General features: G+C 41.0%; 1 protein-coding gene across 4 annotated transcripts in view; it reads left to right on the top strand.

The window, feature by feature from the left end:
• The window catches only part of STARD13 (StAR related lipid transfer domain containing 13), a 553,154-nt gene that overhangs the window by 443,237 nt on the left and 84,283 nt on the right, over positions 1-25,634 (top strand). Inside the window, exon 1 of one of the 4 annotated variants that reach the window (XM_025364226.1) lies at positions 5,940-6,171. The exons of the other annotated variants lie outside the window; for them this stretch is intronic. The gene's annotated coding sequence lies outside the window, so the exon portion shown is untranslated. Of the gene's footprint in view, positions 1-5,939; positions 6,172-25,634 lie in introns of those variants that run through there. 4 annotated transcript variants of the gene reach the window in all.

The following is a 25,634-nucleotide window of genomic DNA, read 5'->3' as shown; positions in this document are numbered from 1 at the left end:
TATTTTATTTTAAAATATTTTTTAAAATAATATATTAAAGATTTTTTTATTAGCTACTAGAGTGTGTTAGATATTCTTTGATTTCACTTGATTTCACTTTGTGAAGATAAAAGTAATTTACTAAAAATGAATGATCCTGTCCTATACAATAGCTATATTTTCATATTTATAATGATATTCATAGCATAATGCAAATAATGTATAGTACATTTCCAATGGGTTTTTATTTTCTCATTCCTTTATGTCAAGAAATTGGTGAATTTCTTAGTATCCAAGATCTAAACCAAAATATATGACCAAAAGAAACATACTCGTTCTGTGTAAACAAACTTTGGAACTCTTAACTGATTTTCTTAAATGTCCTCTGGGTTCCATGCCCCATGTTGTCTTTATTAGTGAACTAAAGGGATCAAATTAGCCATGCACTACTCTTAGTTTCTTTTTGGCAAATAACGGTAGCTAAAGAAAAAGTTGTAAGGCAAAAGAAGATAAGCAAAACCTCACAATAAAATCATATTGATTACCAAATATAGGCTCAAATTCTGTCTGATCTCCAAATGTCGTTTAACAAGCAAACATATTAAAATACATATTTTCAATTCACAGTTGAATCTATAGATTTGGAACCCATGGATAGAGAGAGGTGAGTGTGTGTGTGTGTGTGTGTGTGTGTGTGTGTGTGCAGGTTTGACGAAGTCTTAGCTCTTCACTTTCCTTTCAGATGCTTCAACCACAGTCGTATCTTACTTAAAAGGTTCACCTGAGGCTTGAGGCAAACATCGGGATTGGAAGGGCAGATTCTGTTGCCCTGCAGGCAGCATGGGGCAAACAGAGCCCTCCAGAGCTCGTGGCTGGACGTGGGGTCACTTAGGGATTTAGACTAGGGCGTTATCACCAGAGAAACAGGTAAAGGTTTTCCTGGATTTTTATACTGAAATACTTTTAGCCAGTCCATATTTCTCAAATACCTTAATTCCACCAAGCACACTAGTCAACGGTCACAATTCCCACCAATGGAAACCCATTTCTGACATTCCAAATGCTAACTGGAGGTTGTTGGTGGAGAAATGGTAACAACAGGGCTTGAAACAGCCGATTCTGATGTGGAGGTGCCCTCTTTAGAATGCCAGGTACACTGTTAGTCTCCCAGATTTTGAATGGTGGATTAGATGCTAGCAGCATCTGCGGGATAGTTTAACCTAAGTGTTAAATAACGCACACGATATCGCACCCTATTTGCTCAAGTATTTCAAATTGTAGGCATTAATACAATTAGCAGTTCTTACAGAGAATTCTCAATTTCTTGATTTGTGGTTAATCAAAGTCAATCTTTTAAGTGTAGTCATATTCACCTATATTTTAAATCACCTGTATTTTATTCCATTCTAACTAAGGAATGATAGCATGTATTGAATGCTTATGCTAAGCTCTGTGGCAAGCATTTTACGTACATTCACGCACTAAATCTGTACAACAATCCTAAGATGTGTACCCTTATTACCTATTCAACAATGAGAGACTGCAAGCAACTTGTTCACATTCACACAGCTTGTACCATCAGAGCCAAGATTAGAATTCAGGCATTTGGGACATTAAGTGCAGTTTTTTTATTGGACTCTAAAGGGAGCACACTGTTATCCATCAAGTCATACTGCCCTCACTGGCTGTGAAATACTGTGTTCTTCATTTACTCTTGCGGGAATCTGCAAATTGTCTGCACCTGTTACTTTGTAAGGGCTCCTCCCTTGATGTGCAGTAAGTTCTGCTTCCTCAGTGTGCTCAGTGTGCTCTCGTCTCTGCAGAGCTGATGTTTAATAGTCAGACCTGGCTCTTTGCAAAAAAGAAAGCAAACTGCCCAAGGAGCCATATTCATTGCCTCTAGGATCCTTCCTACTTTGCCCCTTCAAAGAACACTGTGGGCGTTTGCTGTTGAAGCTGCACACCCACTCGGTGCATGAAGCTGGACTCTGTGTTCTTTTTGTTTTTGTTTTTTTGACAGGATCTTGCTCTATCACTGGGCTGGAGCACAGTGGCATGATCACAGCTCACTACAGCCTCCACCTCCTAGGCTCAAGTGATCCTCCCACCTCAGCCTCCCCAATAGCTGAAACTCCAGGTGCATGCCGCTACGCCTGGCTAATTTTTAATTTTTTTTTTGTAGAGACAGGGTGCCTCTGTGTTGCCTAGGCTGGTCTTGAACTCCTGGGCTCAAGTGATCCTCCCAGCTCGGCCTCCCAAAGTGCTGGGAGTACAGGCGTGAGCCACTACAGTTGGTCTTGGACTCCACTTCTTGTATATGGTCATTCAAGATGTCCTGTCATTGAAAAGAAAGGGAATGATGGTTGAAATATCGGTCCCTCACTTAAGGATGGCATGACTGAGGACCAGCAGATCTGTCCTAATGATTGTTGCTGTGCTCAGTTTATGAACTTGTACTGCACTTACACCTAGATATTACTTGGAATGGTTAATTGGCTTCTTAGGCCCTGGAATTTGGGGGAAAAAAGAGAGAGAGAGAAGATTCAAACATCATGCTTTTTGCTTTGCCATCTGCTATAATTCTTAAAGGCATTTTTAGGTCCCCAATATGGGTAGTGCTGCTGTTTGTTCCTTTCCAATGCTGACAGGCTCAGGCACACAGGTTCTGGGCTTTTGATTATGAAATTGATCAAGGGTGGATGAGGGCGATTTCTGGCACCTTCGAGTCAGTGGTTGTGGCCAGAGGGACCATATACATTTGAGTAGGTTGTACATTGCACAGCTCTAGGTTGTCCTGGTCCTGGGGAATGCAGGTGCCAATATGGGGGTACCACACAAGTCCTGAGGTCCCCACCCATGCTCATTCCACTCCTCAATATTTTCCTTCCTTTGCCATAAATTGAATCCCTGTCTAAAACTTCTCTTCTAGACATACTTCCTGACCACTAGCAATCTGGTGCCTATCACCAACATGCTACAACAGTTGTCTTGTAGCTGTGTATGTATTTTAAATGGCTGCAAAAATATTTCACTATGTGGCTGTAGCAAAATTTATTTGTCAGTTCCCTATTGGTGAGCACTGAGGTAATCTGCAGTCTTTTACAATGACAAATGCTGAAATTAGAACTTGAATATGTGTGTACACCTGTCTGCAAATACCTCTAGGAAAAATTCCTCAAGATGGGATTTCCTAAGACATACCTTCCTCAACTCGCATGTTTTTCTAGTTGCCTCTAGCACTCTTCCTGTTTTTAACCCTGTCCTCCTACTTCAGCCTTCATGACCTCTTGCTGAAATCATTGCCATAGCCTCCTGAGTGAAGCCATCTGCCTACGCTTCCCTTTAGAATCCATCCTTAACACAGTTTCTAGATCTCACTGCTCAGATTGTGTTACACCTGTGCTCTAAAACCCCCAAGGGTTCACAATTGCTGCCTGAGCTGGTATGAACTCCCTGTACCCTCTCCCAGCATCCAAGGCCATCCCATATATGGTTCCGCCCCATCTTTGGTGACTCATTTGCTTGATTTCCCCCACGTGTTGCCTGTGCTTCAGCAGCACCAGAAGGCTCCTGAGTCCCCGAGCTTGCCTTGCCTCCTGTTTCTTTGGGTGCCTCAGAGCTCACTCCCTACTTGGAAGTGTCCTTCTCTCTCCAGGGTCCTCCCTCGTCTCTGCCCGTGTACCCTCATGCTACCAGCCCGTCCTGTTTTCTAGATTCTCCCACTCCCACTCCACAACCTAGACTCCTTCCACTTCCCCCTGTCCTCATATCCTGTTTTTGGTTATAATTTCATATCATGTCCCCTTGCAGACCACCTGCTCAGAGACAGCTGGTAGCATGCATCCTCTGAAGTGGCTAGCACAGAATGTCTTGCACATTTTAGGAGGTTTTTTTTTTTTTTTTTTTTAAGGATTTATTAGATAAGATCTTTGCAGTTGACAAATTCTCTTACCCAAAATTGGCATAATCCTTTAACCTGGGGAGAAGAGATCACACACATGAAACTATTATGAAAGTAGTGAATTTCCCAATATATTTAGTCAAGAGCGCACAAGCTCATTGGCAGTGAGGTTGCAGGAAGGGCAGGAGCAGGAGCAGCCCATATCATCTGCCTTTCCTGGACAGGCAGGTCACAGATGCCTGTCACAGAGCCTGCATCGAGCAGGGCCTGCTGGATTGGAAAGCTGACTTCTGACCAGCTACAGCAAGCAAGGACTTGCAACACCATGTGGGAAGAATTTACCCTAACAATCCATGTGCTTTCATTAAAGGGATGTTTACAGACATCCTGGTTCTTGACTCAAGTTCATTGTCACCGAATGACGTTCTCATGGAGGAAGTGGGAAAGGGGTGGAATTCGGGGGTGAGTGTAGAAAACTGGACGAAATCAGAGGACCCTGAACAAAATCTCTCATGTTCCTTTTCAGTGACTCAGAAAGCCTCTCTCCCTACAAATCCCTACAAGGTTGAGACACGCAGGCACTCTCAACCTTGAAGTATCTGATTTTACAACTTCAAACTCAGGCTTCTCACAATACTCTATATTCCATCTCTTAGAGTGAGTACCTCTTATCTAGTTCAAGGTCTCATTCATTCTCTTATTTGACAAACACCAACTGTGTGTGTTCTTGCCTTTAAGGAGCTCGCTGACTAATGGCAGATGCCAATTCTAGGGTTCTATTGAGTGAGAGTGGAAGGAGAACTGTCTCAAACTTTTACTACTCAGCCCCACTCTGCCCTATGCTTCCTTTGTATTCTCCCTCACTGTGGAGCTCAAACATTTAAAATCTGAGTGACTGTTATCCTCAGCATGCACTGTATACTCTGCACCTTATTCCTGGAATCCTTTTATCTTTGGCTGTCCTTATCGTGGGCAGTGGTAGTTTGGTATCATCCTCTGCCAGATTAAACATATATATTTATTTAATATTCTCTCTGTTGTTGAAAAGAACAATGTGAATGTTGCATAATAACAACAAAGTTCTTTATCATCTTCATTTGATCTGCTGTCATCTGTGAGGTCTCCAGAGCATACTCTGTGCCTTTCATGTTCGTGGATACTGTCGAGAAATAAAACAGACTCGAATCCAGATCCTCTGACTCTGAATCCTAGTACAGTATTCCAATATTTAGCCTTAGTTTAGGAACACTCACTTTCTCTATTCATAGTAAACGTGTGGCGTCCACTCACTGATAAGGTGGGATTACCATTGAGCATGCAGAATACGAAAGTCTACAGTGCATTGTTTGTCGTGCTCACTTACAGAGCAGACTGATTGTTCCACAGTCACCTGTTCAACCCCACTTGGTAGCAGTTAACCCAGAGAAGCAATCGCCTCTCATCTGGAACCTGAAATGCATCCCATACATTCTCCTGATTCACCAAGTTCATTGGCAATGTAAATACCAGCAAATCCTGTTGCCAACTGAGGGTGTAATGTCATCCGTAATGTCATCCAAATGTGAAGGATGACCTGAGTGTTTTAAGGCTACAAAATTAAATGTGCGCTAATTTTGTTATGTCCTATTTTGGCATTTTCTCCTTTTCCGTTTTCTCCTTGGAATTGGTTTGCACAATTTTAACAGATTAAAAATTAGTCATGGGTGTGTGTGTGTGTGTGTGTGTGTGTGTGTGTGTGTGTGTTTCAGTCATGGGCATCTTCTTTCGAGTCTTATTAGGCATGGAAAAACCTAAGCTTGGTTTAAAACACTTGCTCCCTTCCTGTGAAGTTTTAGGCTAACTTAAAATGGGATGTGTTATATAAGGAAGGCACCTGACACTAGCGGTGGGGGTGCCTAGGAGAAGGAGCACCCCCCTTGGTTTGTGATAGACTGGCAGCGTTTCCTCTGGTATGTGCCAGAGCGGCAGAGCCAGTTTTAAAAAGAGGATTTATAGGAAATCCAGCTGTGAGTTTTCATTTTTTTCTCTTAGAGCTGGAGGCGGGGCCAAAACCAACCTCAAACCAGGCACACCATTGATCAGGCTAGAATGATGTGGACCAGTCTCACAGACAACAGCCAAGCTCAGAGGAAATATTAGCTGGCAGAGATAACGAAGAGAAAACATTCGCTGACAGATGCACCATCTGTCAGTTTCTGAGGAGCAGTTTTCAAGAAAGCTGAAAATGAATTGAAGAAGAGAGGGGTTTTGTTTGAAAGGTACAGCAGAGCCTAAGGACAATTTTAAACAAAGTAAGTTTGTGTTCCATAGAAAAAGACGTCGTGGTGGTGGGAAAGACAACAGTTACTTCCTATGTAGATTGTGAGTTTTGTCATTGATATAAAAAGTTTTCTTTGTAGTGGACTTGATATTTACAACATTCTCTTAACACGAACTTGATTTAAAATTAAAAAGCAGTGACTGTCATTTTGGCTACTCACTCTAGAAACATTTGCAAGTTACAGTTAGATTTATTTAACGTTTATTTAATCTCAGAGAGAATTGTTTTATCTCAGACTACAGATATGGATAAGGCCTTCCTTCCTTCCTTCCTTCCTTCTCTCTCTATTTATAACAATGGGCAAAATTATTTGTATCTTTCCTCAAAGGCAGTTTATTAAGAAAGTGACCCACCTTTCAGATTGACGAGGTTGGCAGTAAATACTTTGTATTAGGATGCTTAATTCCATGGGCTACGTTACTTAAATAGCTATGAATATGACCTGGACTTCCTACGAGCCTTCCAAATAATGTTATTGGTGTTGACATCATTTTTAAAGGAAGCTGCTTCTGGATCTTCTGTAGTTTATCTTTCTCAAAAAGTCTGTTACCCTCTTTCAGAACATAAGCTACCATATGAAACAATCCTGCTATTTATGTTTAATACATTTTCCAACGGCTTCGTTTTCAAAGTTGGACTTGGGCTGTTCGTAATTGTATGTTACATCTAAGTGGTTTGCGTTCGATGTCATATGTCGCATGTTTTATTAGACCAGGAGTTGTCTAATTCCAAGGGGATCTAAAGCAGTGATTGAGAATCAGATTCTATGAGCGATAGCAGAAAGTTTTCAGGGGGCTCACAGGAGCTCCTTTATTGGAAAAAGTCAGTTCTCTTACAATTTACACAGGCGGAAAGGGATTTATTTTGCCTCTGCGTTAGCAGGCTGTCTAGTCCAAACCAGCAGTGGAAGCGCTGGCTGTAAACTCGCCAAAGTAGAAACCACTCAGTGTTATGGCCCAATATGGATGTCAGAGCTCTGGAGCATGTGTGGGAAAATGGCCACAGGCCAACGTCTGGAATCATTTATCTTCCGGTAGAGCCTAGAGGACAACTGTTTTATGCGTTTTACAGAAATCCTTGCTGATTGATTTCATTTACATAGAGCTGGTGCAGAGACTAATGGTGAGGACAACTAAAAATGGGAGAGAAATATTGATCTATTTCTGCTTTTCCTGACATCCTGGTCTCATTAGTGTTCTTAGCACCTTTGAATGAGATTATGCCGTTACTGACAACCATATGGTTTCTACGGGGTTCTTTCCACGTGTCTCATAAGAAATGCCACATTTATGTCTTTTCTTATTGGGGAAATCAGAAACTGAAAGTGGAAGGTTTTGTCGTACTGTCTTTTCATTAGCTTAGTCTGTTTCCTACAGTCTGAATGTGAAAAATGAGAGGAAGGAAATATCAGTAGACAGAGTTCTTTGTACACTCCGTGCAACCTATGTAGTCATTTAGAGACGTGTGCCTGCTACTCTTTGTGCAATACTGGGACATACTGTTGTTGATGTGTAGATTCATATCTGCCTGTGAAGGCATCATCCATGCCAACCAGTATGTTCTGCATGAGCTAAACTCACATGTGCTGACACATGCTGACATGTGACAAGGTAGCATCCGGGCCTGTTTTTCTAACGTGTAAAAGAATTTTGCCAGCCTCTGACAGTACCCACGTCAGACCTTCTGGAGACGTTTTTAATTGATTTCAAAGACCAAGGTAACAGTCAGAAGCCTTGGATTTCAGACACTACCCTTATGCTGCCTAATTTTGTGACCTTGAGGAAGATAATTAACCTTTTGATAAATCCATTTCACTGCTTACAAATATAGTGAATAATTATAGCCATTTTTGTCTCCCAGAGATATTTCAAATGTCAGTAAGACATTTATAATGCATCTTGTACTATTAGCTTTTGGTACGTATGCCATTAATGAAATTGCCTCCACTCTCTTAGACAGAACTTCTGCGTTACACTGAAAAAGCTAAAAACTTTAGCCTTTTAAAGTTAAAACAAAATTAAAAACAAAATTCTATAATCTTATGTAGTAGTACTTTTGTTTTTTGGAGGCTGCTCTTGAAGGTATTTGCATCTATTGTTCTCTCTTTGTGGAATAGTTATTTGATTTTCTCATCAAGATTCTCAGCATTGTGTAAGACTGGTCATTTCCTCAAACAGGTTGAAGTTTTAAAAATCAGGCTAAAATTGGTGTGATGCTGCTTTGATTTAGTATGATTGAATATATGTATTTTTTAAACTTCCTAATGTAAAGAAAATGGATAATAGTACAGATTAAGGTACATAGTATTTTCTCACATTTTATAGATACATAGATATACCATAAAAATAAATATATGCTAATCTTCATATGTATATACACACACATGCACTTCATCTTTCAAAATAATCCAGTAAAAGTGATAGCATAGCAGCATGTAAGATATTAAAAGATAGGAGTGATTAATGTGTTTTCATTTTAAATCCTTTTCATTTTACATGATGAACATGATCTCAGCTTAGCGTAGTGCAAGGGACATCAGAAGCCAGACCTGCAGTCTCAGCTGCCAGTGCAGAGATTCTAAGGGCCACCACACACCCTGTTCTGTGCACACAGGTGCGTGGTAGCCCCTAGAATCTCGAAGCGTGGCAGCCTTGGGAGCCACGCCATTCAACTGTGCTCTTCTGCTGCAGCGTGGGAATCAGAATGTGTGCCTTACCGCAGGAGGTGTTTGGGAGGTTCGTATGACATGATGCGCGTGAAAATGCTTTGAAAACTTTCAGGCCATTTAAAGTCGCTAATTGAACTTCGACAACTTCTTTGTTCCTGGAATATTCCTTTCTTCCCTTTCTTAATAAGTTCTGCCCATCATTCAAAGGCTCCCTTAATCTTTTTTGATTTCCTCAAAGGTGTTTCTTTGGAGCCCCCAGAAAGAGGAAACTAGTGAATTTTGCCACCCATGTCCCTCCCGCCTCACCCACCAGATGACTTCACTATTACACCCCGTGTTTTCACACGTCCACACTCTGCCCGGTTCTGTCCCTGCGCTCCACTAAATATTTTCTCTACCACTTGCCAACATCCTCCTCCTCCAAAGCTACCTTAAATATCACTTGCCTTTGAAACCTTCCCCACCACCAGTCCTCCACAGAGCTAGAGCCTTCTTCATTCATGGTTCCAAACTTCTAATCAAGGCTTTATCTTGTTCTACTTCTTTCTTTATTTACACATGTTCCTTCCTCCCTAGGCTCTGCAAAGACAGGCCAGGTGCCATGCTGCTTTGACTCCCTGGTGCTTGCTGTAGTTTCTCATGTCTGGTTGGTGTTCAAGTAATGTTTGTTGAATGAATGAGGAAGTCAGTCTTTCCATATCACTTCTTTGTGGGGTCCTGTCATTACACACTTTCTGGGACAGAACCCTGGTACCCATTTGTGTGTCTGGAATAAATTGTCCCTTACGGCATAACAGCATATAGACTGTTTTCAGCCGGGAACCTGAGGTTCCAACAACCCAAAACCCTGCATCTAATCACCAGCAGATTAACTATTAACCTACTAGTCCTATCTGAATCCTACTAATCATAGTTAGGTAACTAAACATTAAAACTATCATCCAACTATCTCTATTCTGAGAGAGCCTTGGCATATTTGTGACTAGCTGTGTTTTAAAAAGAAAATCTGACCATCTTTTTGAAAGGCAGTTTGGCAGCATTTGTCAAGATCCTCTGATCCAATAATTCTCCTAGGAAATTATCCTAACGAAATGGTTTCATAAAAATGTAGACAAAGCTTTCCGAACAAAGATGTTCAGCATGATATTATTTATAAATAATATGAAAAATGGCAAATAAGTGACCAGTATTACTTTTATAATCAAATTAAAATTCTTAAGAATCCAAAGGTTGCTTGACAGATTATGTACTAATTATGTTGACCATAAGGCCTCCGTTTTTAGGTTCTTTACACAGAATCAAGGATATACTTGGAACAATCAAGTTGAGCAACTTCTTACCATGCTTCCAATTTTACTACTCTCCCTTCTCTTTAAATTTAGAAAAATGTTGAAAATAAGGTAACCTTTGAGGTCAGAATTTGAAAATTCTTTGACAGAATAATCTGAGCATCAGAAGGGGCCTAGAAGGCCTGCTTCAACCATTTTCATTCAAAAATTGACTGCATGGAGAGCTGGAGATTCAAACTGGTTTAACTTTGCTCTTGAGCTGAGGTTTAAAACAGTTAAAAAAAGGCTGAGAGCGGTGGCTCATGCCTGTAATCCCAGCACTTTGGGAGGCCGAGGCGGGCAGATCACGAGGTCAGGAGATCGAGACCATCCTGGCTAACACGGTGAAACCCCGTCTCTACTAAAAATACAAAAAATTTAACCGGGCGTGGTGGCAGGCGCCTGTAGTCCCAGCTACCAGGAGGCTGAGGCAGGAGAATGGCGTGAACCCAGGAGGCAGAGTTTGCAGTGAGCCAAGATCGCGCCACTGCACTCCAGCCTGGGCGACAGAGCGAGACTCCATCTCAAAAAAAAAAAAAAAGAGTTAAAAAGAAAACTTGAATCTATTTGTTCAAATACTATGAAGAAAGGTATGTGAATTATGGAAGTTTTTTGGTAATCTCTCATTTAATCTCTTTTTACATGGAATAACTGGCAGAGGTAAAACCATGTTATCATAGTAGTTTCTGCGTGTTATATCGGGATAAACCACAGGAGTACCAGAAATAATCACTGACCAAAATGGGTTCGTGTAGTCAATGGAACACAGGATTTGATGGGGCCATGCCACTGAGATACACCGTCCATCACCATGTCTGGGCTCAGTGTGGGAGGGTTTCTGTTTCCAGTTCTTGGAATAATACTTAAAGTGCATCCCCACTAATTGTGGCCCCCCTGAAGCTCTCAGTACAGGGGTCAGAGCTAAGGATCGCTAGTGGGTAGGAACATTTCCATCTCATCCCCAAAGTGCAGAGAAGCACATTGCTTCTTTAAGCGTGTTTCTAAATGGTCCTGTTTGGTTGTGTTCCATGTGCAACAACTGAGTAAGTGGGTGCAAGTCCTCTGCTTCAGAGAGTTCACTGTTTAAAAGGTGAAGGAGCGCCAACTTCCAAAGTGAGTAGAAACACAGTAATACATATACAGGTAAGTCCCCCAGTAGGGCAACAGCCAAGCACACACGCAATGTCAGTGGCGGCAGGTTAGGGGTAGAAGGAGCAGGGGAAAGTGGAGTCCTGAGAAATTCACTACAGGGAACTTAAGTGTCAGTGACCAGGAGAGCACCTTGAAGTGGTCTCATTGCTGGTGACGCTTTGGAAGACTGAAGCAGCCTTCACGGGGCTGGCACGGTGGCTCCCGCCTTGCCAAGGGCTTCCACATACAGATGGTGGGTGGCACAGGGATGCATAGGTCGTTTACCTGAGCTTGAGCTGAGCCAGGCTGGTTAGGGGACCTACATGTCAATGAGAGAGCAAGCTGCTGGCTGAAGAAAGCTTCATTATCCTCCAGCCCCAGGAGCTCCTGGGGGATGGCAGGGAAGGGCATGAGCTCTCTCAGCAGACCACAGGGCTAGAAAGGGGTGTGTACGGTTACCTTCAGCCTCTGTGGGGCCTCTCCAGAGACCTGTTTATTCTGCACTCAGCAAAGGGCAAGAGGATCCTGTCTGAATTTGTTGCTCGTGGGCCCAGATTTCAAACATGCTCTACTGCCTCAGCAAAGATTACGCCGTAAAAGCTTCTTGGAATTATTGGTTCTCTACTCCCCAAAAGAAAACAGTGATTTAAAACAGTCTCCTGAGAACTGCTGTTCTTCCCACACGTGCTTATTATCCTGCATCCTGGGCCATTGGTACTGGGCCCAGCCGATGACTGGCCATATATACATTATGAGACATGCCTAAGGAGGAGAAACCCAGCAAGCAGATGAGATACAATTTCTTAAACTAACCATAAATTACTCCATGAAAAGAACCCTTATGTAACACTGAGGTATCCTGATTAGTGTTCTTTCGGCCTTGCAAGTACCTGAATGAAACCACAAAATAGTTAAACAACAATATTGGGAACTCAGTTTCAATAAAAGCTGTTTATTTTTAGCTGAGGATCAAGCTCCAAAATAAGTGAGCTCTCTGTGCCAGGCGTTCCAGCAGAGCAGAAGAAGTTATCTGTATCTTTAGAGTTTCTTATAAAGTCTTCTGCTTCATGCTGGCTTAAACGATAGCTTTATGTTTCTTTTCGGTTGTGCTGACATTCACTTTGGTGTTGGTGTATTATTTCTACAAAGGACCTAAATGCCTATCTCTCTACAATTCTCCTCCTCCAAAATGCACAGCTAGTCACACTGTATACTTAATGTCAACCAACATTTATTGAGCAACTACTATGTGTAAGGAACTATGAAAAGGAGACAGGCCTATAATGTCTTCTCAAGAATATTAGAGTCGTGTCTTGGGGACAGATATGGACACAATTCAAGGAAGAATGTTTTTTTTGTAATCAGAGGCTTAAAGCCATGTACTACGGAGCACATATTTAAATCCAATTCGAAGAATGGAAAAGCTTCATGCGTGATACGAAACGTGGCCTGGAAACATCAACAGATTTCACTAGAAGGTAAAGTAGGAAACATGCTCAAGATCAAAGGACGTATGTTTGAAAACACAAAGACTTTAAAGTGTTCAATGGGTTCCTCAGCGTGACTATACCTTAGGGATGGATGGAGAGATCTTCTGCACTGGGAAACGCGATTGGAAAGGGAGACGGGGGCTAGAAGTTTTTAAGGGTCTTAGATGCTATTTAATAAATCACATGTAGTTACTGACAAATTATGAGGAAGGTGGCGATTTTCAACTTGTAATTTAGGATGAATATTTTGGTAGAAAGTGCATCAGAGAAGATGCAGTAGCACCATTTATAAGTCCATTGTGATAAACCAACTCCATTTATTAAGTCTATATTCATTAGATATCTACTGTGTGCTAGGCCCAGTTTTAGACTAGACACAGGAATGAGCAAAATAGGAAAACAAAGTTTCCTGACTCTTGGAGCTTATGCTCTAGTGGGGAAGACAGAGAGTGAATAGCATAAATAAATGAACTATGTTTATTTTAGTGATAACTGATAAAGAGAAGGAATAAAATAGGGAAAGGGGGTATGGAGGTGCGGGAGAAGGGTTAATTTCTGTACATTTTGCAATATATATTCAAGGTCATTAAGGAAGGCCTCTTGGAGAAGGAACTTGAGGGAAGACGTGAAGGAAGGAGGCTTCAGGCAGGGTCTCTAAATGTCTGGAGTAAGCCTGTGTCAAGCAGAGGAGAAAGATGGGTAGGGCCAAGGCTCTGATGCTGGGTGAGCCTGGGATGCTCACAGGTTGACTGGTAAGTTAGGCGGTGTGGGCGGAAGAGGGAAAAGAAGAGAAACGAAGCACCCTTAGTGACTGTGGGCTTGGTTAATAAAGAACAAGTCAAAGACGACTTAGGTTTTTTTTCCTGGATGGCTTAGGTTGACATATTTGGTGTTGAAACAGCTTTTCTTCTGTTTTGTTTTTTGAGATGGAGTCTCACTCCGTCGCCCAGGCTGGAGTGCAGTGGCGTGATCTCAGCTCACTACAACCTACACCTCCTGGGTTCAAGGGATTCTCCTGCCTCGGCCTGCCAAGTAGCTGGGACTACAGGCATGTGCCACCATGCCCGGCTAATTTTTTTGTATTTTTAGTAGAGACAGGGTTTCACCATATTAGAAGGTCTTGATCTCCTGACCTCATGATCCGCCCACCTCGACCTCCCAAAGTGCTGGGATTACAGGCGTGAGCCATCGCACCCGGCCTGAAACAGCTTTTGTAAGATGGTCTTGGTGACCTCATCAAGGAAGAGGGGAAGTCAGCTAAGAGTCAACAGCCAGGGATTAGGGCTGGGGATTGGAATTCAGTGGCAACGTTTTGGATTAGCTCCTGGGAGGAACAGGAAAAGGATCTAACCAGATACAAATATAAGGACTGATGAGCAGGGTGTCAGCTGTATCGTGCCTTGCTGATCCGTCAGGCAAGCATACATTAGCACTTACTGCGTCAGCAGCAGCACTGTGTCGAATGCTAGGCGAACCGAAGTCGAATCGGCTCGCTGATGGAGAGGAAAGAGAATATTTACAAATATATAAAGTTTGTTCTTTCATCAGGTCTGAGAGAATGAGATAGCATAAATATTTAACTCTGACAATAAACCCACTTGTGATACAAACAAGTTTTATTGGGCTGACTCTTAAAAGGTCCATTAAAAACATACACACACACACACACACACACACACACACAACTCTCTTCCTTTGTCTACAGAGATAACTCAGCACCAACAGCTCTATTCTTCAATAATTAACCCCACCTAAATCTGTAGAACTGAGTTTTCAACCTGTGTGCTTACAGGGTACCTCACGTGGGATATGAGTGTGCTCTGAATTGGTAATAGGTGTGCTGAAAATATTGACCTCCTCAATCTTGGGCTGGCTGAGCAGGACCTGGGGCGACCAAAGGCTTGGGCTTCCCGTAGCCTAGTAGCTTATCCCAGCATGCAGTACAAACACAACATGTATGCCATGTGTGAAAAAGGCTGGGAAGCAGGCAGTGTGGCTACTCTGTATTCATTTCCCCAGCACAGTGACCCCAGCCTTTTTTGAATATACACTCATATCAGTAACAAAATCTTGAGCAGTACTCCCAATATATCTTTATGTATTTTATAAGTTATAGGCAGTTCTACTATCATTAATATCTCAAGTCATAAAAGCCAAAGTTCATTATTAATTATGTAAATCTCTATTTCAAATTGTCTTCCAGACGATTTTACAGTAGTTCAGTTGGCTTCTTGTCTGGTCTAAATCTATGTTCATCATTGTTGCCTTGTAGATGTGACTGTTAACAGGGCCAGTACTAGGAGTAGGGAAATTTCAGCTTCGTCTCTTTCTTGTTGGCTACTCATTGCTGGTAATTAATATTTTCTCTTTGTGGTTCCTCTGCAAGAATCTTTTTAAGTTACCTCTCCATTTTGTGGGGATTAGTTTGGCTAAAGATAAGCAATGTAGCTCATAGTCTGTCATAGTCTGTCAATAGTCTGTCAATCGAGTCCATGTCGGCTGCTGCACATCATGATGTAGGGCAGTACTGAAAGCAAGCATGGAGGTAAGATTGCTGGGGTCAATCTTCTCTACTGTATAATCTCCATCCTCCCTCCCAGAAACCACCAGCAGGCTGGCAGCTCCAGTGACGGCACCTCCTATCATATCCTGACATTCCATACTGTCATGACAATTTATTTCTTTAAAAATATTTATTTTGTTTTTATTTATTTATTTATTTATTTATTTATTTATTTATTATTATGATTTTTGAGATGGAGTCTCGCTTCATTGCCCGGGCTGGAGAGTGGTGGCACAACCTCAGCTCACTTTGTCTCCCAGGTTTCAGGGATTCTTGTGCCTCAGCCTCCTGAGTAGCTGGGATTACAGGCATGCGTCACCACACCCGGCTAATTTTTGTTGTCTTAGTAGAGTTGGGGTTTCGCCATGTTGGCCAGGCTGGTCTTGAACTCCTGACCTCAAGTGATCCACCTCAGCCTCCCAAAGTGCTGGGATTACAGGCGTGAGCCATCATGCCCAGCCTAATTCTTCAAAAATATTTTAGAATATTTTAATTCAATATTTTAAACACAGATAACATTTCTCATCTAATCATCTGAACCCCATTTTGGAGACCATTGTTCTTGTGTCCTCTAAATGTCTATAACTTCCCTTCTTAACCAAATGGAGAAAGCTTTTAGTTGTTATGTGTGTCCCATCTGCCAACCACAGTTCAGATCACCTCATTTCATCCTCACAGCCACCCTTTGAGGGAGAATGATTGTCTCCATTTTACAGATGAAAAAACTGAGGCTCAGAGGGTTTATTAACTTGTCCAGGTTGGCATTGCTTGTAAGAAAGAGAGACAGATTTGAAACATATGATCTTTCCCATCTTAACTACTGCCTTCCTTCTCTTAGGGCTTGGGGGTAATTCCCATTCTTGTGTCTAAAGAACTAAGTCCTGGAAAATAATGAATTGTCAGATCTCAAGACACGCTTTACGATAATACTGTCGTGGGTGCTACGTGTCGGCTTCCTGGCTAAAATTGCAGCATCGTTATGACTGCTTTCTGTCCATGCGGCAAATCTGGTTGCTATGGTATCCTTCACATAGAAAAATATTCGTCAGCTCCAGGTGGCTGGAACACCACACAGGCTTACTGATAGTGAGAACACGAGCAATGATTCAGTGAATTACAGGATACTCTCCTGAGAGAAAAATGTGGTCCCCGGGGACTTTGATGAAGTCGGCTAGAGATGTTCACTTTGTATTTTTCCCGCTACAAAACTTCAACTTTAGTCCGTTGAGTTACAGACAGAGTGGCTAAATCCGCAAAGATGTCAGTAACAGGGGATTACTGAAATAGCGTTCCTTCCTGTGGGGGAAGGAATATATTGCATTAAAATAAATGAATGTGTTGACCTAGTCAAATTAAATTGCCATATCCAAAGTAGTGGCAGATTAGGCATTTTAATTGTTGGTCATTGATTTAAATCATCTCCTGAGTCAGAATGTATTCTCATTGAGCATGATCACATCCAGATAATGTTTTCTTCCAGTAAGAGGGAAAAAACAAAGGAAAATAAATAAAACACAGTTCACTAGAACCTCATAAAAGTTCTTGCACAAGAAGTGAAGTAGCACGGGAAAATATGAGTTCTTTTACAAAAACAAGTTTTTCCTTGAAGTCACTGGAAGATTGCTGTTCACGTAACATATTGGTATGTGTATATGTTTATACAAGAGGGGGCTGCAGCCCCAGGAAAATGTAAATCAAAATCTCTATGGTAGCTGTGGGTCATTTTAAAAAATGACTAACAGCATATATAATCTCCTTTCAATAAAACAGTGAGTTGTTCATTTCTGATTTTTTTAAAATTCATTTTCACTTTCTCCAAAGAAGCCCATATCTGAGGGTTGAGAATCATGTTTCTTTTTGTCTTAATTCTTCACTATTTTGAATTTGTTTTATATTCTGCCAAATACAAGCAAAGCATTATAGCATTGAAAAGTTTTCTATTAAAAAACATGACAAATTATATCTAGTTTATATTAAAGCAATTTCATTCTGTGCTAAATACCTTAAAATATGATGTTTAAGTATAAACTTACTTTTAAGTCAAAAACAAATGCTGATTAACCTTTTTAAAATATTCTTACCATGAAAGAAACTACATTTACAACATATGTAAATCAGGGATTTTTTTTTTAAGATTCAGTCAAAACTTTTTTAATGAAAACATTAGTCCCCTTAGTAAACTGAATTTCATAGCACAATGTTTCCATAATGAATATTAATCATCTCTCCTTAAATTATTTACCAAAATTCATTTAATACGCAGTTTTAAAGGTGTTTTTGAAGTGAAGTATATTTATGGTTCAAATATCATCAAATGAAAATGTAGTATTAGGCATGGGCTGTGTTCATGGCCTTCTCCGTGTGACTTTTCTGCTAAGTTTAGTCCATTGAATCTAAGTCCAGATTGAGGCAAGAAGGGCTAGAAGAGTATGCATCTACTAGCAAATACTCTGTCTTTCTTTTTCCCTATGTGAGTGAAATAAGCTCTAACACTCCTTGAGGTCTCTGGGAGCATCCTGGACTAGTTTGTAACAGGAAAAAAACAACGTGAAAACCTCAGCTTAAAGGGCCTTTTCTTCTTTTGCTTCAGCTCTAAAGAAAAAAATGCATAATCCTATTACACTTAGTTATCAGCGCCACTTGAAATCCTGACTGCCTTGATAATCACCATGGAGCTGTGTGCCGCTTAGCTGGTAGAGAGCTAAATTCAATTCATAGTACGGATGACTGGATATACCTCCTCATTTATTTTACTGATCTCTACACTTTCTCCTGTCCTCCAAGTTAAGATCTTTTTTGTTTTGTTTTGTTTTCCTGCTGCAACTACCATGTCACAGCCAACAAAAACACTACAGCAAGGCAGCTCTGAGCAGCATGGCTTTGAGGAAAGGTGGGAGGCACTGGGCTTCTCTGTGTCTGGATTTGAATCCTGACACTGTCGCTGGTTGTGTTCACGCCTTCCGACTGTTTTGGCGCTGGTTGTGTTCTAAGCGTCCAGTTCCTCATCTCCAAAATGGCAATGGTAATGTCTCCCTGAGTGTCATGAGGGTGAGAGATAATACAGTGAAGAGCCTTGAGCTGTGCTCTGTCTGGGTGTTTGTCCAACAACAAACCATTATGTTATGTTGTCATTGTTACTGTTTCTCACCTCTTAAAAAGCTCTTAAAGACCATTCTGACTGGAAATAGTGTTCCCAGCTAGAACCTTCTGCAAGGAGTCAAGATGTTTGATGGTTCAACTTTTCCTTCTCCTTCTAATCATTAACAATTTTCATTTTCATTAAGCCCCGCTGTATGGATGAGCTCCTTTCTTACTCCTCATACTACATGGTGCAGTGGTGAACATGTGTGTTTAGTGGCTGATTAAAGTATGAATAAATAAATGAAGAAATTATGTGAGGAATTGTTTGTCCTTTCTTCAGTTGCATTTTTGTTTGTAATTTATACCCTCCTTCTTTTAAAAAGATGTTTTAAAAGCTTTGCCATTTTCTCATCCCCTCATTCCCATTTAGTTATGAATGGGGGCTAGAATTGGAGCAAAAGTCGTGGTTTGAGTTACAGCATCCCATCTGTGACCTTGGGCACCTCATTGAACCTCCCTGATCCTAGTTTCTTCCTCCATAAGATGGGAATGGTAAAACCTTTTTTTTTTTTTTTTTTTTGAGACAGAGTTTCACTCTTGTCCCCCAGGCTGGAGTTCAATGGTACAATCTTGGCTCACTGCAACCTCCGCCTCCTGGGTTCAAGCGATTGTCCTGCCTCAGCCTCCCAAGTAGCTGGGATGACAGGCATACGCCACCACACCCAGCTAATTTTGTAGTTTTAGTAGAGACGGGGTTTCTCCATTTTAGTCAGGCTGGTCTTGAACTCCCGACCTCAGGTGATCCGCCCACCTCAGCCTCCCAAAGTGCTGAGATTACAGGCATGAGCCACTGCGCCCCGCTGGGAATGGTAATACCTTTTTAAAAGCTCTTGTGAGGATCAAGTGAGCCGTTGCACATAAAGCATTTAGCATCAGGCCTGACACCTAATATCAACAATAACAATGCAGATACCTTTAAGCAGAATATTTGAATGGCATATGCATATGAGAATTAGAAAAAGGATTGAATGGCTTTCATGGGTCCTATAAACTTTCCTCATACAACTTATCTCAGGGCAAATACTCCTGAATATGCATTAGAAAACCTGCAACATTCTCACAAATTCCACAAATTCAACAAATTCCAATAACAACTGTGGATGACTGTGATTAACTAATTAAGGAATAAGAGAAGGAAAATTGTCGATGTACTGTTTTAGCTTCTAAGTAGCATATTCCCTGTTTAGTAAGTACTGCAATTAGAGCCAGTGTTTATCTCCAAACTACAAAATGCAAAAAACTCTAGACATTTTTTTTTTTTTTTATCTTTTCGGTAGTAACTATTTCATGAGTTGCCAACAAGTTTTACCATGCCACTGTGTGCCTAACACCGGGTCAAGTGCTGTGGGAACTGTCGAAAAACAGACTCCAGCTCACAGACTCCTGTAAGCTGATTTCAGAGAAAGCCATCCAAGGCCATGTGCACCAAGGGCCAGATTGCCCGGCTGATTTGAGGCTGACTGCAGTCTGAAGCCATTTCTCCAGCCATTTTAATAACTGTCTTACAATAACTGACTGCCTTGCAAAATGCAGCTTTATTTATCTCCCAGTATCAGAATCCTGCCTGCCTTCTCATTTTTATTAGAACTGGATTACAAAACAGGGAGAAATCACCACATTACATTTAAGAATAAAATTGAAAATGAATAATCAGTTGAGGCTGATGTCAGGGACAAAGACATTGCTGAGGCTGTGGTCTTAGATGTTTAGCTAACTGTGTCAGAGACCACAGTATGAAATTTATAAACCATTCGGACTAGAGCTCATCCACCATGCTTTCCTAGCAACAAAGTGTGAGGGCAATCTTAACTTTCCTACAATGTTCATGTGGATTTGTTTGGATTCAGTTAGCATGGATGTGGCTTTTGTCTATAATCACATAGCCAGGACATTGGTGTGTGGTTGACCTTCTCTGGAGTCCTATGACATTGTTCCGAAGAGATATTAATGTCGCTGACTTCAACACAACGTTTCATCTTAGAAATCACAGGATTGTAGAGCATTAAAAGCATTACCAGACTCTAAAAGAGCCCTCATTTTACTGGTGAGAAAATTAAAATCAGATAGGGTAAAGTTTTGTGCCCAAGGTTATACAACTAACTAGCCACATTGTTAATAAACCTTTCGGTAATAACAATAGGTAGGGGCTGTGACCAACCAAGTATTAAATCGATTTTTTTAAATTAAATAAAAAGCATTCAGAAGTTACTTAACTTACCATCTAATAATCCATAGTGGGCCGATCATAAAAGCTGCCCAAAGAAAAATACACTTAAAAAGCTGAAAACCGTGTGTATAGTTTTTGACATGACCTTACTTTAGTAATTGTTTATGTCGTAACTTATTAAAATAAACATACCTTGTGAATTGTTTACAAAATCCCAACATCTTTTTGGAAACAAGTATAATGAGGCATTGTAGTAATACTTGGTATTTTGTTTTTATGTTTTTGAATGCTGATATTTTGGGGTTTTTTTGAATGCTGGTATTTTTAAGACTGTGTAATTTATATTGAGTACTTTAATAAATGGGTGTAGTGGCTGGGCACCATGGCTTACACCTGTAATCCCAGCACTTTGGGAGGCCGAGGCCAGCGGATCACAAGGTCAGGAATTCGAGACCAGCCTGGCCAACATGATGAAACTCCATCTCTACTAAAATACAAAAATTAGCCAGGTGTGGTGGTGTGTGCCTGTAATCCCAGCTACTCAGGAGGCTGAGGCAGGAGAATCGCTTGAACCTGGGAGGCGGAGGTTGCAGTGAGCCAAGATTGTGCCATTGCACTCCAGCCTGGGTAATAGAGTGAGATTTGGTCTCAAAAAAAAAAAAAAAAAAAAGAAAGAAAGAAAGAAAAAAAGGAAAAGAAAAAGAAATGGGTGCAGTATTCCAATAGTATATCATTTATTTTTCATCTCTCGTGGTGGTGATGCTAAGAACGACATGCTTAAAAACCCTTGGGGTTTTGTTTTCATGACTGTCTCAGTAAATCCTTAAAATATATTTTATTATTTTTTTTGAGACAGGGTCTTGCTCTGTGACCCTGGCTGGAGTACAGTGATGGGATCATAGCTTACTGCATCTTCTACCTCCCAGGCTCAAATAATCCTCCCACTTCAGCCTCCCGAGTAACTAAAGCCACATCCGGGCTAAATTTTTTTCTTTTTTTTTTGGTAGAGACAGAGTTTCATTGTGTTGCCCAGGCTGGTCTTGAACTCCTGGGCTCCAGTGACCCCTGTCTCATTGGCCTTCCAAAGTGCTGGGATTACAGGCGTGAGCCATCACACCCAGCCTATCCTTAAAACATTTTTAACTAAACCAGATTTAGGATAAAATAAAGCCCAAATTGGTATTCACTAGCCATGATAGACCTTTAGCCAAATATTTAGTCATCAATTAACGTGAACTTCCTGGGTGATTTTAGGGTATCTAGTGTAATGAGAAGGTTGTTTTGTCCCAAAGGGGATCAGGAAGCTAAATTTTAAAATCACATAAATCTAGAGTTAAGTTTGGGATCATCATTTTTACAATAGTATATAAAATGGCTTAGGGTGGGCTGCGGTTGAAAGTAAGATGCTGTTTCAGGTGGTACATTTCAGTCAGTGACTTCTGCTGAACTCCTGCTAGAAACTGGGATCACCCAGGCGAGGACGAACACAGGGAGGACAGGGGATAGAGGACCATTTTGTACATGGGAGAGTAACTGAGCCAAGCAGGAAACTGTACTTAGTTGAACTTGAGAAAGGTGTTGAAGTTTCTGATTAGAGAAATAGCTGTGAACTGGGCCCTGTCCCACAACAAGGGCCCCCATATAGAACAGGAAGGGCACACAAACAGGTTCCCTCTTTGTGGAAGGGAGGTTCACATACAGCAGCAGGATGACCAGCTAGAAGTGTCCGGAAGTGCTCCTGCTAGACTATGAAAGTGCCATCAGAAGGACTGGATTTGTTTAGGAACTTTGAAAGGACGACATACCATAGAGTCCCTTCCCTTTCCTCCTGCTTTCTCTCCTTCCTCCTTTTCTCTCTTCCTGCCCTCCTGCTTTTTTCCTGACCTCCTTCCTGCCATTCTCACTTCCTCCTTTCCTTTTTTCTTCTAACTGGAAGTTGGTTATATCTAGCCATTAAATACGAGTTTTAAAAGATACAGCCGCTTTGGAGATTCCAACCAAATTATAAACATCCTTTCTATCACCTCTCAAAAAATACTAAAGTAATTTTAAAAATCTTTGTTTGTAGTTCTTCCTTATGGCTTTATATGAAGCATCAAGCTATTCATGATATTACTTTTAAGCAATTAAAAGAAATAAAATAAAACATTTCTAAATAACAAAGGAAAAGCATAAATACAAGGCATGAGAGTCATTGACTTATACCTGACAGACACTAAGTGTCTGCCCTAATAAACAGTAACAATTAGTTTAAAAAGGAAACACCAAATGTCACTTCACAGCTTAAGCCTAGAAAGCAAAGTTAGCCAGAAAATAGTTACAAAATTCTAAGGATTCCGTGGGTTTTGTTATTAAGGCAAAGTGTCTTTTCATTTGTCATTTTCATCAACTAATCTGACAGATTCTTTATGAAGAAAGCACAGAGCCAGAAAATTGTCCCCACCCGGCCAGTACCTGCTCAGAGGATCTACCATTACAGTCCAGATCACCCCAAACGGCTTTTTAAATGCATTTGCTTTTCTAAAAGTGACGAGCAGTGAAACAAACCTATTCAGTCAATTGAAATAGTTATTTCGGGGAGAAAATGGAATCCTTTTCAAAAGAAGCTGTTTCACTATCTTAGTGTGGTATTGAAAGTTGGATGGTTTCCATGAAAACAAAAAATGGACATAAAGGACAAAAGAGTTTGTGAGTGATATTTAGAGTGAAGTTGAGTATGTGTGTGTGGGTGGGTGTGTATGTGTAGCAGCAGATCATAATCAGAAATTTTTCTCAGAATTAACTCTCTGTGTTCATTTCTTTTTTGTATGACTCATTCAATATTCACTATTCCCATAAATATTGGCCGTACACCTACTCTTTTCCAGGCATATGTGGCCATTGGGGGTTAAAGAAGGCTGAGGTTCCTGTCCCTAAAGTGTTTATCATGGTAACCAACTAAAAGTTTGTTTCCTACTCACATTGGGGGCAGAAGTACTGCTTCACTTCCAGGCCTACTGAAGTTCCGTCACCTCCACGTGAAGCTTCTAGGCCCGCTGGGCACTGGAACATCTGCTGTGGCTAGAGGAGAGCTGGTGGCAGGTCACATGGCAGATTCACCCACCTGCCTTTGGCCAGTGCTCTTTCCCATGGCCCAGCAACCAGGAAAGCTGAATCAGAGTCCGCTCAAAGGTCTATCCCACAGTCAGCTGGGTTTTGCCACAACATTACTTAAAGATGCTTCATTTAGGTTGGGCGCGGTGGCTCATGTCTATAATCCCAGCACTTTGGGAGGGCCGAGGTGGACAGATCACTTGAGGTCAGGAGTTTGAGACTAGGCTGGCCAACATAGCGAAACCCCATCTCTACTAAAAAATAGAAAAATTAGCCGGGTGTGGTGGCACACGCCTGTAATCCCAGCGACTTGAGAGGCTGAGGTACAAGAATCACTTGAACCTGGGAGGTGGAGGTTACAGTGAGCTGAGATCATGCCACTGCACTCCAGCCTGGATGACAGATCAAGACGCTGTCTCACAAACAAACAAACAAAATAAATAAATAAATAAATAATAAAAACTATGCTTCATTTAATTTTTTTTTACCATAGTAAAAATATCCTTTTATTAAAAACTGACCTGGAAAGCTAAGACTCATGCACTACATTGAATTAATGAATGGTTAGTGACAAATAAAGATAGAAGTCTCAGTAAAATGCATGCCCATCCAAGCCCTTTCTTTTGAACAGGTCTCAGGTTTGCCCAATCAGACTTTTCATAAATGTAAGATTGATGAATTTGCTTTTTATTTCTTTCACTCTCCACTCTTTCTGAAGTTGCAAATAAGCAGTCGAAAGTCCATAAGCAGATTCTGGCGGTAAATCAAGTATTAACTAATGCACAGCTGAGATCACGACTGTGACAGCAATGATTATCTCAAAAAAATCAGAAGTGGGCAGTTCTCAGCAACTCCTTGTCTGACCCCGATAGAGCGGGACCCTTCCCTCTCTTTCCCTGCCTTCCCGGCAGCCCTCTCCCTCTGTCATTCTCTTCACATCCCCCAGGTCAAGGCTCTTAAACAGAAACGGAAGTTAAGCCACAAGGTTAGAGGACAAGCAGTGACTCAATGATTCCCTGAGGGTCAGGTGTGTGGGTAGTGAGAGAAAGAAGGGAGAGAGAATTCCAGATTAGAAAAGTAGCCCAGATGGGAGGGTGATCAGGGCTGGAATTTCAGAGATGACAATGACATCAGCATTAGTGATACTCCTCCACTCTCCTACACAAGCATTTAAGAACGTTGCTATGAACTACTTCCCACCTATTTTCTTGGCATGCCTAGGAACGTGGGACTTTCTGGCAGATTTAATGGGTAGTTTGGTGGTGTCTAGTGTGCTAATAGAAGCCATTATACCAAAGAGAATTTAAAAACCTAGAATTTAGTAAACTGAAGGTGTTTCTTTTTTTTTTTTTTTTTTGCTGTTTTGAGACTATTAATCTCAAATACTCTAAATTTGCTGATTTCATTATTGTGTTAGGACATAAGTGAGATAATGAAGTGGGTAATTAATGATATACTCTTTAGGATGTAAATAAAAACTGCACTCCACAGAGAAAAGAAGTACCAAAAAGCTTAAAAGAGGTCATGAACCTTAGTACCTGCATTATACAATGAGGGTCGTTTTTGTACCAAGGCAAAGGAAGGAAGTCTCTTAGAATCATCATCTTTGCTACTTTTAGTCAACTGTGGAATGTTTTTAAACTGTATTTATGGTCTTAAAGGGCATCTAAGAAAAGATTTGGAAATTTCAAGCAAAGATTAATCACTGGAATTATGATATAAATCGCACTGTTTCTTTATAAGAGGGGAGTTCTGTTCACTACTAAAAGACTCTGTTGAGAATGTGAATGAGTGGAACATACCCCACCTTACATTTTAGTCTTCTTTAGGGGTTTGATTCATTAGAAAGTGTG

This window comes from Theropithecus gelada, chromosome 17, assembly GCF_003255815.1.
Source record: "Theropithecus gelada isolate Dixy chromosome 17, Tgel_1.0, whole genome shotgun sequence".
Classification (NCBI taxonomy): Eukaryota; Metazoa; Chordata; class Mammalia; order Primates; family Cercopithecidae; genus Theropithecus; species Theropithecus gelada.
The sequence above is the reverse complement of the archived record's forward strand: the minus strand, read 5'-3'. Positions and strand labels throughout refer to the sequence as shown.